The sequence below is a fragment of the Girardinichthys multiradiatus genome, chromosome 6 (assembly GCF_021462225.1).
Source record: "Girardinichthys multiradiatus isolate DD_20200921_A chromosome 6, DD_fGirMul_XY1, whole genome shotgun sequence".
NCBI classification, from domain to species: Eukaryota; Metazoa; Chordata; class Actinopteri; order Cyprinodontiformes; family Goodeidae; genus Girardinichthys; species Girardinichthys multiradiatus.
In genome coordinates this window covers 29,899,541-29,914,057 of record NC_061799.1, presented here as the reverse complement: position 1 = coordinate 29,914,057, position 14,517 = coordinate 29,899,541, and the positions used below count along the sequence as shown (strand labels likewise).

The 14,517-nt window shown below is 37.2% G+C and overlaps 1 long non-coding RNA gene across 1 annotated transcript; it reads left to right on the top strand.

Moving 5' to 3' along the window:
* The first annotated feature begins 6,415 nt into the window (after positions 1 to 6,415).
* Positions 6,416 to 14,069, top strand: LOC124870472. Its single transcript, XR_007038783.1, has 3 exons — positions 6,416 to 7,360; positions 10,485 to 10,590; positions 12,493 to 14,069. It is a non-coding gene; the product is annotated as an uncharacterized LOC124870472 (long non-coding RNA).
* The last annotated feature ends 448 nt before the right edge of the window (positions 14,070 to 14,517 follow it).

Genomic DNA, 14,517 nt, shown 5'->3' with positions numbered 1-14,517 from the left:
TGAACAGGCTGTGCTTTTTTCAGCAAATACATTATAACTGATTTATTTATTGAAGCACTAACGACAGATTGGGTGAATATTTTATCGAAACGTTTTATGCTTCTTCAAATCTGGCTTTATGCTAAGGAAATAACACAGTTATTAAAATGCTTCTTTTAGAATGTGAGGTTTTTTTTCCAGACTAAATGATTTCTAAAATACCTTCATTTCAATCATTTCTGTTTTTGTTGTTTTTATTTAATTCTGCTTTGTTTTTTAGTCCTTTTTATACTTTTGAAATTGTAACACTTTAAGATTGGTAAATTGATGTGATGTGCATAATAAATAAAATATATTATTTTTATTGTTGTTGTTGTGTGCAGGCAGTCTGGCATCCCGGGTATGTGATTCTATCCTTGGATCCTGCTGATGGTGGTAAATTGCAGAGCTGATAACACACCCATGCCACATGTCTTCATAACAAAGCTCACAGAGTTGCTGTGACAATAAAAAAAAAATAAAAAAAAAATACTATAATAGCAAACAGCAACATACAGCAGAGACTCTCCAGTGGAAATATAACTAGTGCTTTTAGACTTGGGTTTTTTGCTATAGAGGCTTCCACTTTCAATGGTTGGGAGGTTTTGTTGTCAAAGTAATGGATATTCTCTGAAAGCAGGCATCGCCCTTTCCCAGCGTTCCATAATAAACAGACTGGTAAGTCTCAATAGATTTTGCTTTTAGTTTCCAAGCATTTGTAATGAAAATGCCACATTAAGACCTGCTAAAAGTAGTCAGCTAAATAGTGGCATCATGTGAAAGTTAGAAAGGTTAGCTTCACCTCTTCACACTTTGGTTATATTAATTAATTAATGCATTTTTTATGTTTTTTTGTGGCACCAGTAGCCTTTATTTTTCTCATTTTTTGACAGTAAGCCGACAGGAAAGGGGTGGAGAGAGGGGGAAGACATGCAGCAAAGGTCACCTGGGCCAGTAATAGAACCCGTGACCGCTGCGTTGAGGGTCGCACGTGTTACCCTCTCTGCCACCACCATGCCCCTATATTAAATAATTTCATTAAAATCACAAACTCTAAGGGGAAAACCAAAAAGTGTATTGAATGTAGCATTCCATTATTTACTCACTAAACTTGAACAAGGGTCAATAATTGTAAAGTTTAAGGTATGATGTGATTACACACTTACTACAGATATGATACAAGACTCTGCTTTATGTGAATATATGAAATGCGCTGTAAAATGTATACTTACAGCTAAAATGGAATATAAAAATACTTATTTGCACACTTTTTTAACCCACTAGCTAAATACATTGAAATTAGCGTAAATTAATGATTGTAGAAGGTTTTCAGTACAAAATGGTTTCCGTCTCGACGGGGACATATTATACTAACAATGCATCAGTGTGTACCCTCTTTAAAAATTTAATATTTAAAGTAATTTTCTATGTACTATTGAAATTTTACAGTAAGAAAATGTGGTTCTGTGACCCCAGTAAACAATCATTACCAGTAGGAGGTTACTTAAGGTTATTTGGATGTGAGCAGGGGTCTATCATACTTTACGAATGTCAGTTGGGCCAAACAGGAACCAGAACCAAAATAAATGGGCAGAGTGTAACATTTTCAAGTAATAATGTACAACTGAATGAGATTTTAGTATTTTTGAATAAAGTATTTGTTTTTAGGTGTCAAATGGATGTTGGACTGGATGGAAAGGCAATGCATAGGTATGAAAAGGCAACAAAATGACTGTGTTCTGGGAAGTCATTAGTGTGCAACAAGAAACCTGCACAAATGTTACTGGTCAGGTCAACTTGGTATAAAACCTTACTACAGAGCTTCCTTACCAAAATCCTGTTAATGCTAACAGACGTTTTATCATTCAGCTTGAAAAAGACAGTTATTGATCCATACCAAAATGTATGATTATTGTAAGTAAATGTGACTATACCGAGAAACAAAAGAATGTGAGCAAAATAGCAGTTTCAGTCATTCAGGCAGTTTTAAATTTAAGTCTTTGCCATTTGGATGGCCATTTGGATGTTCAGTTACAGACCAAAAGTGATTTCTTTGCAGCCCTGGATATGAAATCAAGATATTTCGCTAAGTGTGTCTATATATTTTTAGACGTTATCCACCGAAACTGCTTGGATTTCAAATATAGGTTATCAGTAATAAACATTATTAGTTTTCATGTAATTTATCTAATCTTAAAAGTATGCTGTATTTAACCCTAGTTTTCTGTTTATAGTTTTTTTTTGTTGCAGAACTTCTATAAACAACTTTACTACACAACAATTGTGACATATTATTGATCTGTATTTATTTCACATGCATAAATGTTTTTATGAAGCATATTTGTACAATAGCTCACATCACTATTACAATGAAAGGTGACACAAGTTTAATATTGATAATATCCTTAATTTGAATGTCTAATTGAAATAAATTTCTTTTTTTGGACTGAAATTTCTACTAGCTTTCAACATCATGAATTGATTCAAATGTTATTTTAAATGTGATCTAAGAAATGCTCAAATTGTACATTCAGTAGAGGGAAATGCAAACAAGAAAAGAAATGCAAACCTTCTGTTTTGAAGATTTCTTCATATAGCACTTCTGAAACACAAATAAAGGCTAAAATGCTTCACAAAGCAGAGTCATGGCACAAACAGGCAGAAAAATGAAACACAATCAAAAAGACAAAACAAATACTAACCGGGCTTAATTGGAATGTTTTACTAATGTGGTTTTATGCAATCAGCCACCTTGCCACATTAATTACAAAAAGTTCTGAGCAAGCAACTTAAAGTGCATTTCGGAAAAACTATTTCAACTTGCTGAAATTGTAATTTGTTAGTGTCATCTTTTCACTTTTACACACACTCTGAGCAAGCATTTCATATAATCTAGCAGCCCGGGTTTGTGGAACTTACCTGGTAATTTTATCTTTGAATAGGTAATCATCTGCATTTGTCTAACTTGGGTATATTTCATTCTGTGCCTTTCTCAGCTCTCTTCCTATACCAGGGCTGCTTGATCTTAAAACCCCCAGGTTTGAGGCTGTTCCACAGAAAATATTGCCAAGAGGTGAGGCAGATTTAGGGGCAAGTATTGAGAAAGAATGAAAATTGGTTTCAGTGAGAGAGAATTCGGAAAATTTGTTGACAAAGTTCATATAAAAGGGCAAAAGCTTAAGTAGATAAGAGGAGAAGTGAGTTGGCACAATCTCTTATCCTTCCTCCCCTCTTTCAGGCTCTGCTGTAGCTCCAGGTCTCCACAGGCAGTATGCTGTGAGGCACCACATCAGCTATGATTGATTAAATAGGTCTGATGAGTCTGAGTCATGCATCAAACCTCCTGAGCATATTCAGGGACAGAAACAAAACTGTGTTCTCTTATGGAAATCATTGCTCCAATCTGATTGTCGGTCTGATATGTTGGCATAAAAACCTTTAAATATATCTAAATAACATTCTACACTCTGTAATTAGCAAGCTCTGAGTGTTTTTGTGTAACTCAGCTTGTGAGGATTAAAATCCATTAGCTGTGTTAATGGAAAGGCCAGGCATTAAAGAACAATTATGCAGTTTCAAAAGCATTTAACAGAATTATAGGGTTATCATACAGCGAGCTAAGGAGGGCTATTTTTCATTCATTATACAAGAAGATGCTGAGAAACAAACTGAATAAATATATAATTTGGCTGCCTAAAGTGACTTTCTTAACTTTGCATAAATTCATTTTGCATTTCTTCAGGTTCTTCATTTCAGCCCATACATTTTGTGATAGAAATGAATGGATTGACATTTTCTGACTTTGTTTGATTCATGATGAGGCTTTCACTTTTAAGCCATTTGTACTTGAGAATTTCTGTTTAAATAGCAGACAATTGCTCCTTTGTGTTTCCTGACAGGAGAAGAACTGTGAGATAAAGAAGAAAGCCTAGGTGGTTTTAAATGCTGAAGGAGTGATTCAGCCGTTCAGCCTTCAGTCTGTCTGCTGAGACATAAAGCAGACACTTGGGCAGGCAGAGATTTTAAATGTTTGTGATGTCAGAAGTCATTGAAGCTAAATGTTTCCTCTAAGTACCTGGGTGAATCATTAGCTGGGTACAAATTCAGGTCTGCAGCCATCGAAGGACCCGCCCACATAGACTGAGGGCCACGGAAACCGCGAAGGTCAGAATTGATCGGCTGTGGATTTGGACGGTCTAGTCTTCACCAGGTGTTCCTGCCCTTACCTCAGCGTAATTCCTGTCACGGTTGCTAGTTGACAGGAATTACGCTGTCCCCCCTGTATTTAACTGCAAATGGTATTTATTTTCCCTTTAACATATTCCAAATGGCTTATAATCTTGCTATGTTTAAAATGATCTAGTTTTATTATCTTTTGATTTTATTATTGTTGATTAATCAGCCATTTAAAATGTTTAAAGTAATTCTAATGTTCTTAGATATAACACTGTAAAAAATACATTGATACATTGATACATTGAAGGTCTTCGGTGCCTGTTGTGGCGGCAATTCCAGAACCCGGTGGTGGACATCGACAGTAAGGGACGCTGTCAAGCTGAAGAAGGAGTCCTATTGCCCGTGGTTGGCTTATAGGACTCCTGAGGCAGCTGACGGTCTGGAAGATTATAATAAAGCTGATTCTGAGTGACAATCATCAGTCTCTGTCTTGGTAAAAACAAATTTTTCTACAACAAATGGCGACGAGGATGGGATTCCTTGACTGGGTTCTTCCGCGGACATCGGCAAGAGTGTCTGATCAACCTGAGAAGAGCTTCCCTGCCTCAAACCCTTTTAGTGTTAAGGGGTGGAGGACTGCTGACTCGGTGTTCTTGGAGACTCAGCACTGGAATCCAAAAGAACCAAATTTTTTTTCTTCCAGAGACGGTGAGAAACAATGAATCAGCATAATTTCATTAATTATCATCAATATTAATTTGCTTAATAGTTTGATAATTATAACCAAAGGCCTATAAATTAAATTGCACAATATATATAAAAAAAAAGCAGAAATAGAGAAAATAATAACAGGGTTAATAATAAGGACTTCTGAAATTTTAACTCAAAGATTAAAACTAACAGTTTTCTACTGGGGACAAAGGGGATCTGGGATTTTTCCCGCCTTGGAACAGGAGCGGGGTGCACGGACCTCGCTGGCGCGGTTGATGCCACGCTGCGCATGGGTGAACAGTAATTCACCAGTAGAATCCCCTCCCTGTACGGTTGAGTGAGGCTCCCCTAACCAGTAAGTTAGGGGGAAGGCGATTAGGGTGCCAGAAACGTCTAAACTCTTGTGAAGACGTCTGCAGGTTTTAAAGGAATATTCCCCCATTTACCAGTAAGTAAAGGGTGTGGCAAGGCTGTCAGTATGGGACAGTAGTCCAGTTCTAAGGGATTACCACCTCCTCCCCAGGGAGAAACGTGTGAAAAAACATGGACCACAATGCACCAAGTGCATCAATATATGGGTTAAAACTTTTGCAGCTCTACAATATTAAAAAGGACTGAGGAAGCGACAAAAGAGAAAATAGGGAAAGAAAAAAGACAGTGGATGACAGGTATGTGAAAAACTAACTGACTGACTGACAATACTTCTGTTTGTGCAAAATCTGAACCATGTACTAAACCTTTTTCTCTGCCTCTTACACACATACACACACACATACACATGGGGATTTGAGCGCTCCCTGGACATTAGACACCTGCCCTCCCCACGGCTTCGCTCCACCAGAGACGCCTCTTCAGCATGACCTGAAAGGGAGAGGTCCTGCCCGCCTGCCTGCCTGCTGCAGATGACAGCGTGAGAGTTTCCACCAGAACAAAACTCAGAAGAAGTCTGGTAAAAAGCCCAAAACCCACTGAGATGGGCAACAATCCATCCTGTTTGCCAGAGCCAGAAGAGTGTTACACTGGACTCATCTTGAGAGCGCATCTTATGCAGGCAGAGGAGAAACAGGCTGGAGCAAAGTTTTCCCTCCCTCCTGAAGAAGTTAAAGTGGACAAGGAAAGAGCAAATGTCCACCAACAGGCCAGGGGAGGGCCTGGGTTTTTGGACTGATAGGGGACTGTATGCCACAACAGTCCGACTCTGGAACGGTCAAGAAACTGAGGGGGGTAACGTACAAACACACACACATTTGCAAATATCTTTTCTGTTTTTCTGCAATGAAGAAAGCTTATTAACTGCAGCTGATGTAGTTTTGACGTTGACAGACGTAACAAGAGGTTAAATGTTATTCCTGTGTTAAAGAGATTCTTTTCCAAAAGGGTCATAAAGTAATTGTTTTAGAGAAACAAGTTCTCATCTCTCATCATGGTAGATGATAGATGCTACTAAAAGTCCTTAAAAGGCAGAGGAATTTTAAACACCTCCAAAACTCAGCAGTAACCATGTGTTTTCTATGTCATCCTCAGGACAGATCCACGGAGGAGCATTTTAAAGTCCATCGCATGTGTAACACCTGATGGACTCTCCTTCCTTGTTTCCTGTTGTCAGAGTGTACCCCGTAAATATAACGGGTAGAGACCTCTGAGAATAGGGTTAGTTTTACTGCAGAGGGTCTCCGTACAGTCTGACACAGTACTTCTAACGGGGTACAGCTTTGGCTAGTTAACTAGAGCTTGAATGGAAGGTGCAAAGTCATTGTTTTCACAGCAGCTGCTGGGAAGAGGTTAAATTAGCTGATTTTCCCACTCTTCTGATTTTATGAAGCCTGCCGACTTACACTGTACCTCATATCTGGTCCTGACAAAACTATGAAAAGCTTGGTTCTGCATTTTCTCTTCTGGGAAAAGAAAGAAAATCTAATCACTTCTGTGTTGCATATGAATGTAAACACACTTTACTTGTTATTTTCTCTAACACCCCAACAGCAAAATGTTTCAGAGTAATGGGTTCAGTTAAACACATCTTCCCTGGCACAAATATCATGTTCTCTAAAGACTTTGCTTAGAAAGGCCTACCAGAAACTGTGGAACTAGTTCCCACCACAGTACCAGATTTTGAGGCATGCTTTTCTTTTAATCCAAAACAGATCTGTGTTGTTTTATTATAATGTCTGAAGCTCCTTATGAACTCTGGGTTTAAAAAAAAAATATGACATGTGGCTAATTTAGAAATGTGAACTAGTGATTGAAACTCCTAAATCTGTTATTGTTGGTGCCTGAAATAATAAACCCTTTAGTCTGAAAATATTTAAGGTATTTAATCCATTTTCTTTAATATCTGCAGAAAGCTGGCATCAGTGTTTAAAGCAGTGGTCCTCAACCTGTGGTTCCTGGACACCTGAGGCCCGTGAGCCATAGATTGTGGGTCAGAGAAGAACATTTTAATAAATCAATAAAGGTATGCCATTTAACTGAACATAGTACATTCAAATAAGGAAAAAAAATAAAATGAAAAATACTACACTTATTAAATAAAAGATCTAAGCCAATGATGGGTTCTGGCATTGAAATCTATTAATACTCAAATTAGGTTTCTACTCTGGGGAACACAGATTGAGGCAGAAGGTTGTTTTGAAGCCAGGGCTAGGATTCAGGAAATTAAAACTCATAGTGACTAAAGACCTTTATAACAGAATTAATACAGAAGTAATTAGGGTTCAGAAATTAAAATCCTAGGAAGGACCTTTATGGGGCATAAAGGCAGGTAAAGTCCTTTATTTTAGGGATAAATAAAGGCCCCTCTTTTAACATTAAAGAGGAAGAGCAGCTCAAACTCCAGTCTCCTCCCCAGGGAGAAATGTTTGATTTCATGACAACTTGGATGAGTTTGAATTTTTGGGGACTTATAGGGTAAAAGAATAATTAAATCCTTCACTACCTAGGAATACCAAACAAATTTCAAATTAGTACAAAAGATAGTTTTCAATTAGCACAGAAGATTATTTCAAATTACCGATATTTCACATAATGGAACATTTTATAGCATTTGAATTATAACAGAGGGGTCCTGAGAATAATTTTCTTTCCCAACTTTCAAAACTTTAATTATGTCCGGTCCCTTTTGAAGTGCTATAATGAAATAAAATCTAGTTGGGGATTAAACTTAATTGTTCATTTTTCTGTTTAAGTTTTAACACTGCAGTGTTTGTGTTTGTTTAGTGCCTGGGTATAACCATAAAATGTCAATACTGGCCTAAAAATAATTGTCTGCATTTAACCTGAGCAGAGAAATTCTGAAATAAAGCTGTGATCAAATTAAACTTAACAAAATGAGAAATTTAACAGCAACTCTGCTGTCATTACAATGTTTAAAGTATGAAGAATTAGCAAAGAGTTTCAGCAGCAAAGCATTTGGATTTGTATAAGAGAAAACTGCTGCTGTGCTTCTAAATTATTTGAATTCTCTTTGAATTGTGTGCACTTATCTTTAAACAGGATGATTATCAATCAAAGCATCTGGAGATATGCTAAGGAAAACATTTTTGAAAGGAGATTGTTGAAAATTTGTTTAAATTCCTGAAGCTTCATTAAGTCACTGAGTAGATTTGATGTCATTAAAACATTTATTAAATTTGATATTTACAATTTGATTGGGAAAATAACTGATCAACACTGTTCAACACTGTTTGAAAGAAAAGTGAGAATAATAATGGGGGCTTGTTGTGATAACTGCGTTAAAATGCATGTTTATAAAATGATTGAGTAAGGATAAAGCATGAAATTTAGATTTATGTGTTTTATAATTAAATGTTAATGAAATAGTTTAAACTTCTTCAAATAATTAGTTTTGCTTGCAGAATCATTGGGGATTTAATGGACTGAAAACTTTATCCTGGTGCCAATAAATTAAACTAGCTGAAAGTTCAAGATATGCCACAAGTAAGGAATAAATTTTAATAACAAACTTGAGTCATGATCCTATACTATAATTAATGATTACGTTCAATTGGTAGGATTTATGCATTAAACGTGCATGATTTAAATTTACTCATCTTAAACCAAGACAAATCAAGATGATGTGACTCATTTTTAATTGTAACATTAAAATTAACTCCATAACATTTAATGTTTTATAGTTAAAACTGAGGTGACTGCAAATAGAAACAACCAGGTTGTTTTTTCCAAAATTTATTTAGGTAAATTCACAGTGGTGAACTCTGAGACCAATTTAATTAATACTAATTCATTTGAAATACATGATGATAAATTAATTAATTTTTAATAAATAATTTTAATGACGTAAATGGCTTAAACATAGAGCTAACAAAAGCTATACATATTTTAAATACATCAATCCTATGTGGTTCTAACTATGTTCAAATTAAATTTAAAATAAAATGTCACATTACCTACACAAACTGAAGCTAATGCAATTATAAAATAAACAGTCTAATAGGGAAAATAGACCTTTATATTAATGTACAAAATGAACCTTTTGAGGAGCAATCTATTGGCAAGAGAGAAATAGATTCTTAACATCTTTAAATTGTATTTCATGGTAAGGTAAGGTAAGTTTATTTATATAGCGTTTTTCAGTAACAAGACACTCAAAGCGCTGTACATACAATTACAATACAATCACAAAGAAAATGAACACAGATACAGACACAGAAAAACAAATCAAATGATACTACAATCCTTCTAAGAAATCTAAAAATCTATGAATCCTTCTGAGAAGTCTAATAGTCTCATCATTCCACTGAATTCTAAGTAGGGAAGCTGAGTCACTGGTACAAAACAGCTTTAATCCACATTTTCAGGTGCTAATAATATATTGCTTTTACTGGTACTGAAGTTGAACTAAGTAATAACAGTCCATTGTAGTCAAATTAAGAAAGCGGGGTCATTGGTGTAAGAGCAGGTAAAGTCCAAATTACTAATAATATTTTGTTTTTCCTGGTAATCCTTCTGATAAAACAAAAAATCAATGAAAAAGTAATGAAATACTAATAATAATTGGATTTTGCTGGTAATCCTTCTGAGAAATCTGGAAATCTATGAAAAGTAATGAAATCACTCATTTAGGTAAAGTAAGATGGGAGGGAAAAAAATCATATTTCAGATGCTATTCTTAGCAGAATAGAGTCAGAAGTAGTACAAAAAAACCTCAACAGGGGTAAGCAACACACACATAAGTAAAGATTTAGCAAGGGTACAGTGGAATCTTGAGGGTGCGAATATATATAAGTCTGAGTGTGTTTGCAAGAATTAGACTGTCAACACTGATAGAAGCACCATTGTCCTTGAGAAGAGAGGTGGAAGTTTTATCAATCGGCCGCATAGTCCTATCAGCACACAGCTGGTAGGGGAGTGCTGGGGAAGAGCGTCGTGTTTATATAACATCCAGGAGATATTGTGTCAATAGCCAGTTAGCAGAAGTTGCCAAGGCCAGATTGGGGAGCCAGATTTAGAAAAATAATAAATGTGGTTCAGGCAGTTGTGAATTTCCAACTACCTTAAGAGTTTTACTGGTGTGTCTCAATTGCGAATCCAAATAGCCAAATTTCTGGTACTTTCCGCAGACCTCGAGCGTACAACTTCTCCAAGATGATATCCTTTAACTGTCATGGTTCTGTCACGGTTTACTTGGAATTGGACCCAGAATGCAGACGAGCAGGCAACGTGATGGTAGGTGAAAAAGATTTAATAACGAAAACTCACTCACTACAGGAGGCAGGAACAAAACAAACGGGCAGGCAAGACAGGCATGGCATGATCAAAAAATAAGACATGAGCATCAAACTTGACATGAGAGCTAGACATGAGAGTGAAAGATGTTTCTGCGATGACTAACTGAACAGGTGTGTATAAATGGAGCATGGTACAGGTGGAGCAAGGAGACAGATTAACTTGGACAGGTGAACCGAATAAACTTAATTGACAGAGAACACAACGTGACAGGAGCAAAACATGGCTTGAACAGAACGCAAATCCAAGGAAACAAACTAACAGAAATATAACTAGAAAAACATGAAACAAAAGCATAACCAGATCCGAAAACCAAACTTGACAAAACATGAACAAGACGACAAAACAAAAGCATGACCAGGAAAATAACAGAAGCATGATTCAAAGTCTAAGAAGAATAATAACAAAAGAACAAGTCAAAACCGTAACTGTGAAAAACATAAGAAGAAACCCGAAACCAAAAACCAAACAACCCTACATCATGACATTAACCTCTGAGTCCAACCGCTGCCAGGCAGCGATTCTGTTCAAGAATCGTGTCCAACTTGCGATTCTGCTCTCTTAACATTTCAGTGTGTTCAGAGTGTTGATCGCTCTACAGACTCCATCCAACATCGCAGGCAGCTTTGGAACGCTTTGAACAGCCGCCCACATTTTGCAAATCACTCGATAAGCCAGGTAACCACCAACTCCAAAAAGCAGAAATCCTGTTATCAAAAGTCCAAATATGTACACATCTTCTACGTCCTCGACCAACATCGTAGTCAGGCACACAATCTTCCACCGCTGCCAAGAATCCATTGTGTATTCAGAGAAGAACGTCTCGTCTGGACAAGAGGGTCTCCTTTACCCTGTCTTCCCGTTGAAAAGAAACAAAATTTGATCAATTACGTTGAGAGACCAGCTGACCAAATCCATAATTTAAAAGTTTGGAGGATATGCAAAGTGAGGCTCTGAGAAAAATACAGACAAAAACAGAAGCAGGGATCAGCAGGGAGGGAGAGAAAACGCGTGTGTCTTCCACCGAGAGCAAGAGAAAGCAAGATGTGGTCTTGGTTACTAAAACATTTCTTTCAATCATTACAGACAAAAGACAAATGCTAAATTGACTAATGGATTGAACCATGCGTACAAAGAGGGGATGTCAGCCTTAATAAAAAAAATTAATCACTGGGCTACAAAAGTTTTAGTATGGAAGCAGTACTGTAACTATGGGGAAGGTTGCTCATATCTCCAGTGAGGACTTAGTGACAGTGTGAGAGAAGATTACACTTTGTGTTTTGTCTATAAAACTGGTGCCCAGCTCCCCAAGGCTTCATCCTGAGGACCTGTCTGAATGTACGGGGTTAATTCCTCTAAGTTAGTCAAAAGATTAATTCTCCTTTGCTGGATATTTTGATGAAGATCCGTGTAATTATTAAAGTAGTTTCTGCTTAATGGAAAAGGTAAAAATATAAACAAAATTATTTTAACCTTCAGTAACTGAACCAACTGTTGGAAATAAAGGCATTCAGACTGCAGCAGATCTAACGTTTGACATCGCCAAGTGATACAGTGGATAAAATGCAGACTCAGAAAGGACCAGTCTTACTTATCAAAGTAAATATCCCTATTTGAAGATTTATGAGCTTTAATATGATGCAAACTGAGTTAAGCACCTGGGGTAATAATGAACCACTGCATTTGAATTTCATGCAAAATAAGAGTAGACATAAGTTTCATTTTGTTTTGGTGCAATGGAAACACAGAATAGTTTATTTATTCTAGAACTGTTGAAGGCCACTGAAAACAGCTATTACTGTAGAAGTTTGTTTGCAACCGTATATCGAGCCTTCTCTCCAGGTGGAGCTGTCTGCCAGTAGCAGGATGCAGTCAGATTACACCAACTGCAATAAAAGTTATTGGACCAGCCAAGGAAGAGACATCGAAGGTCCAAACGCAAACAGAGTCCATTCCAAGGTGCTGCTGGTGGCTAGAACAGTGGCTGCTTACCGCAGATGGCTTCCTAATCCACCAGATGATTCCACTCCTGAGGGACGTCGGCCCAAGCCAACGGGCTAGAGCACTAGGCCTGCTCCAACCATCACAGGATGTAAAGAAAGGAGATCTCCCCATGAAGGACAACGGCCCACCACAAGAACTGTAAGCTAATCACTGGAGAGTGATTGAAGAGGTGGGTGAAGAACACTGTTTTTACAATGGGCATAATAATCCCTTGCGCAGTGCAACGTTTGCTTTAAATAAGATCACGGATGAGAAGATGTCTTTTATCTACCTCATGTCTCCCAAATTGAAGATGTACAGAAGATGGGACTTTTTGCATGTTTGTTCTCTGTGTTCATCATTGTTATGTTATGTTGTTTTTTTCTTTCCATGTTTTTTTTTTTATCAAAGCTTATCAGGTCTGACAGAGCTGTCTCGACATCAGAACAACTGAGACAGGTAACCGTAAAGGTAACCCTAAGAATACCACAGTGGCAGCAAGGATTGACTGGACTCATGTGTACTGGAATTCAAATTCTTGATTCTAACGATGTAGATGTGTGTCGAACACACACACAGTTGACGATTGGTGAATCATTATTTCATTTTATTATTATCTTTTTTATTTTTCTTACTTTAATAGATTTTTGAGTGTTCTAATTCATTCCTTAAAATGTTGTTGATTACATTAATTTCCCCCTACAGAGTTAGTTGATAGGTGTTTTATACACGTTTTCCATCTGAAAGATCGTTTTTTGCCCACACAGAGGTTGACAGTTATGGTAGTTTTGGAAGTTTTAATTTGTGATTTATAGTAATCAGTTTTATTACTAATTTCTTCCTACCAATTCATACATTTTTATTCGTTTTTATTATTATTAATAATCTTTTTATTCATTTTTTATTACTAATTTTATTGTTAATTTTTATTATTAATCAATTCACTTTTATAATTAAATTTTCTTATACTTTCCTTCATTGTCATTCAGTAAAATTTCTTTTATGGTTTTCTTCAGTGTTCGATAATATAGGAAACAAGTTTCATTATGATCGAAGAGGATGGATGGATTATCATGGAAAATTTTAGTGCCTTGCTTTCTTTTCTACTAGATACTCTGCAGGATCTGATAAAAGTATTCAAACCCTTCTGTGTTATTCTCTTCTGCCTCCAGAGTTAGGACAGATGGTTCTGTTTAGTCTTACAAAGATGGTTTTTCAACCTTCTCCAATTCACTTGTATGAGATAAGATGTATGCCACACTGTAAGGTTCCATTTCCATTGTCAACATGTTTAGGACAACAGGTTTCACCTCATCTCTCTGGGTCTCATGAGAGTTACCTTGAAAACTGTTGTAGCTTATAAGGAGAACCTTTGCTTTGTCTAGTCAGAACGATTTGGCAGCACTACTGAGCGCATCTCCAATGCTGTAAAAAATCCTTCTCTCTTGCAAAATTATAATAAAGCTGATTCTGAGTGACAATCATAGGTCTCTGTCTTGGTAAAAACACATTTTTCTACAACACGTCCACATGTGTTTTGTGGAAAGCATTTGACTGTGTCCCTCGTGATGCCCTGTGGGGGTGCTCCAGGAGTATGGAATCGGGGGCCTTTACTAGTGGCCATCCGGTCCCTGTACAAGCGGAGCAGGAGTTTGGTCCGCATTACCGGCACTAAGTCGGACCTGTTCCCGGTGCATGCTGGACTCTGGTTGCCCTTTGTCACCGGTCCTGTTCATAACTTTTATGGACAGGATTTCTAGGCACAGCCAAGGGCCGGAGGGGGTTTGGTTTGGGGACCAGTGGATTTCGTCTCTTCTTTTTGCAGATGACGTGGTCCTGCTGGCCCCCTCTAGCCAAGACCTACAGCATGCGCTGGGGTGGTTC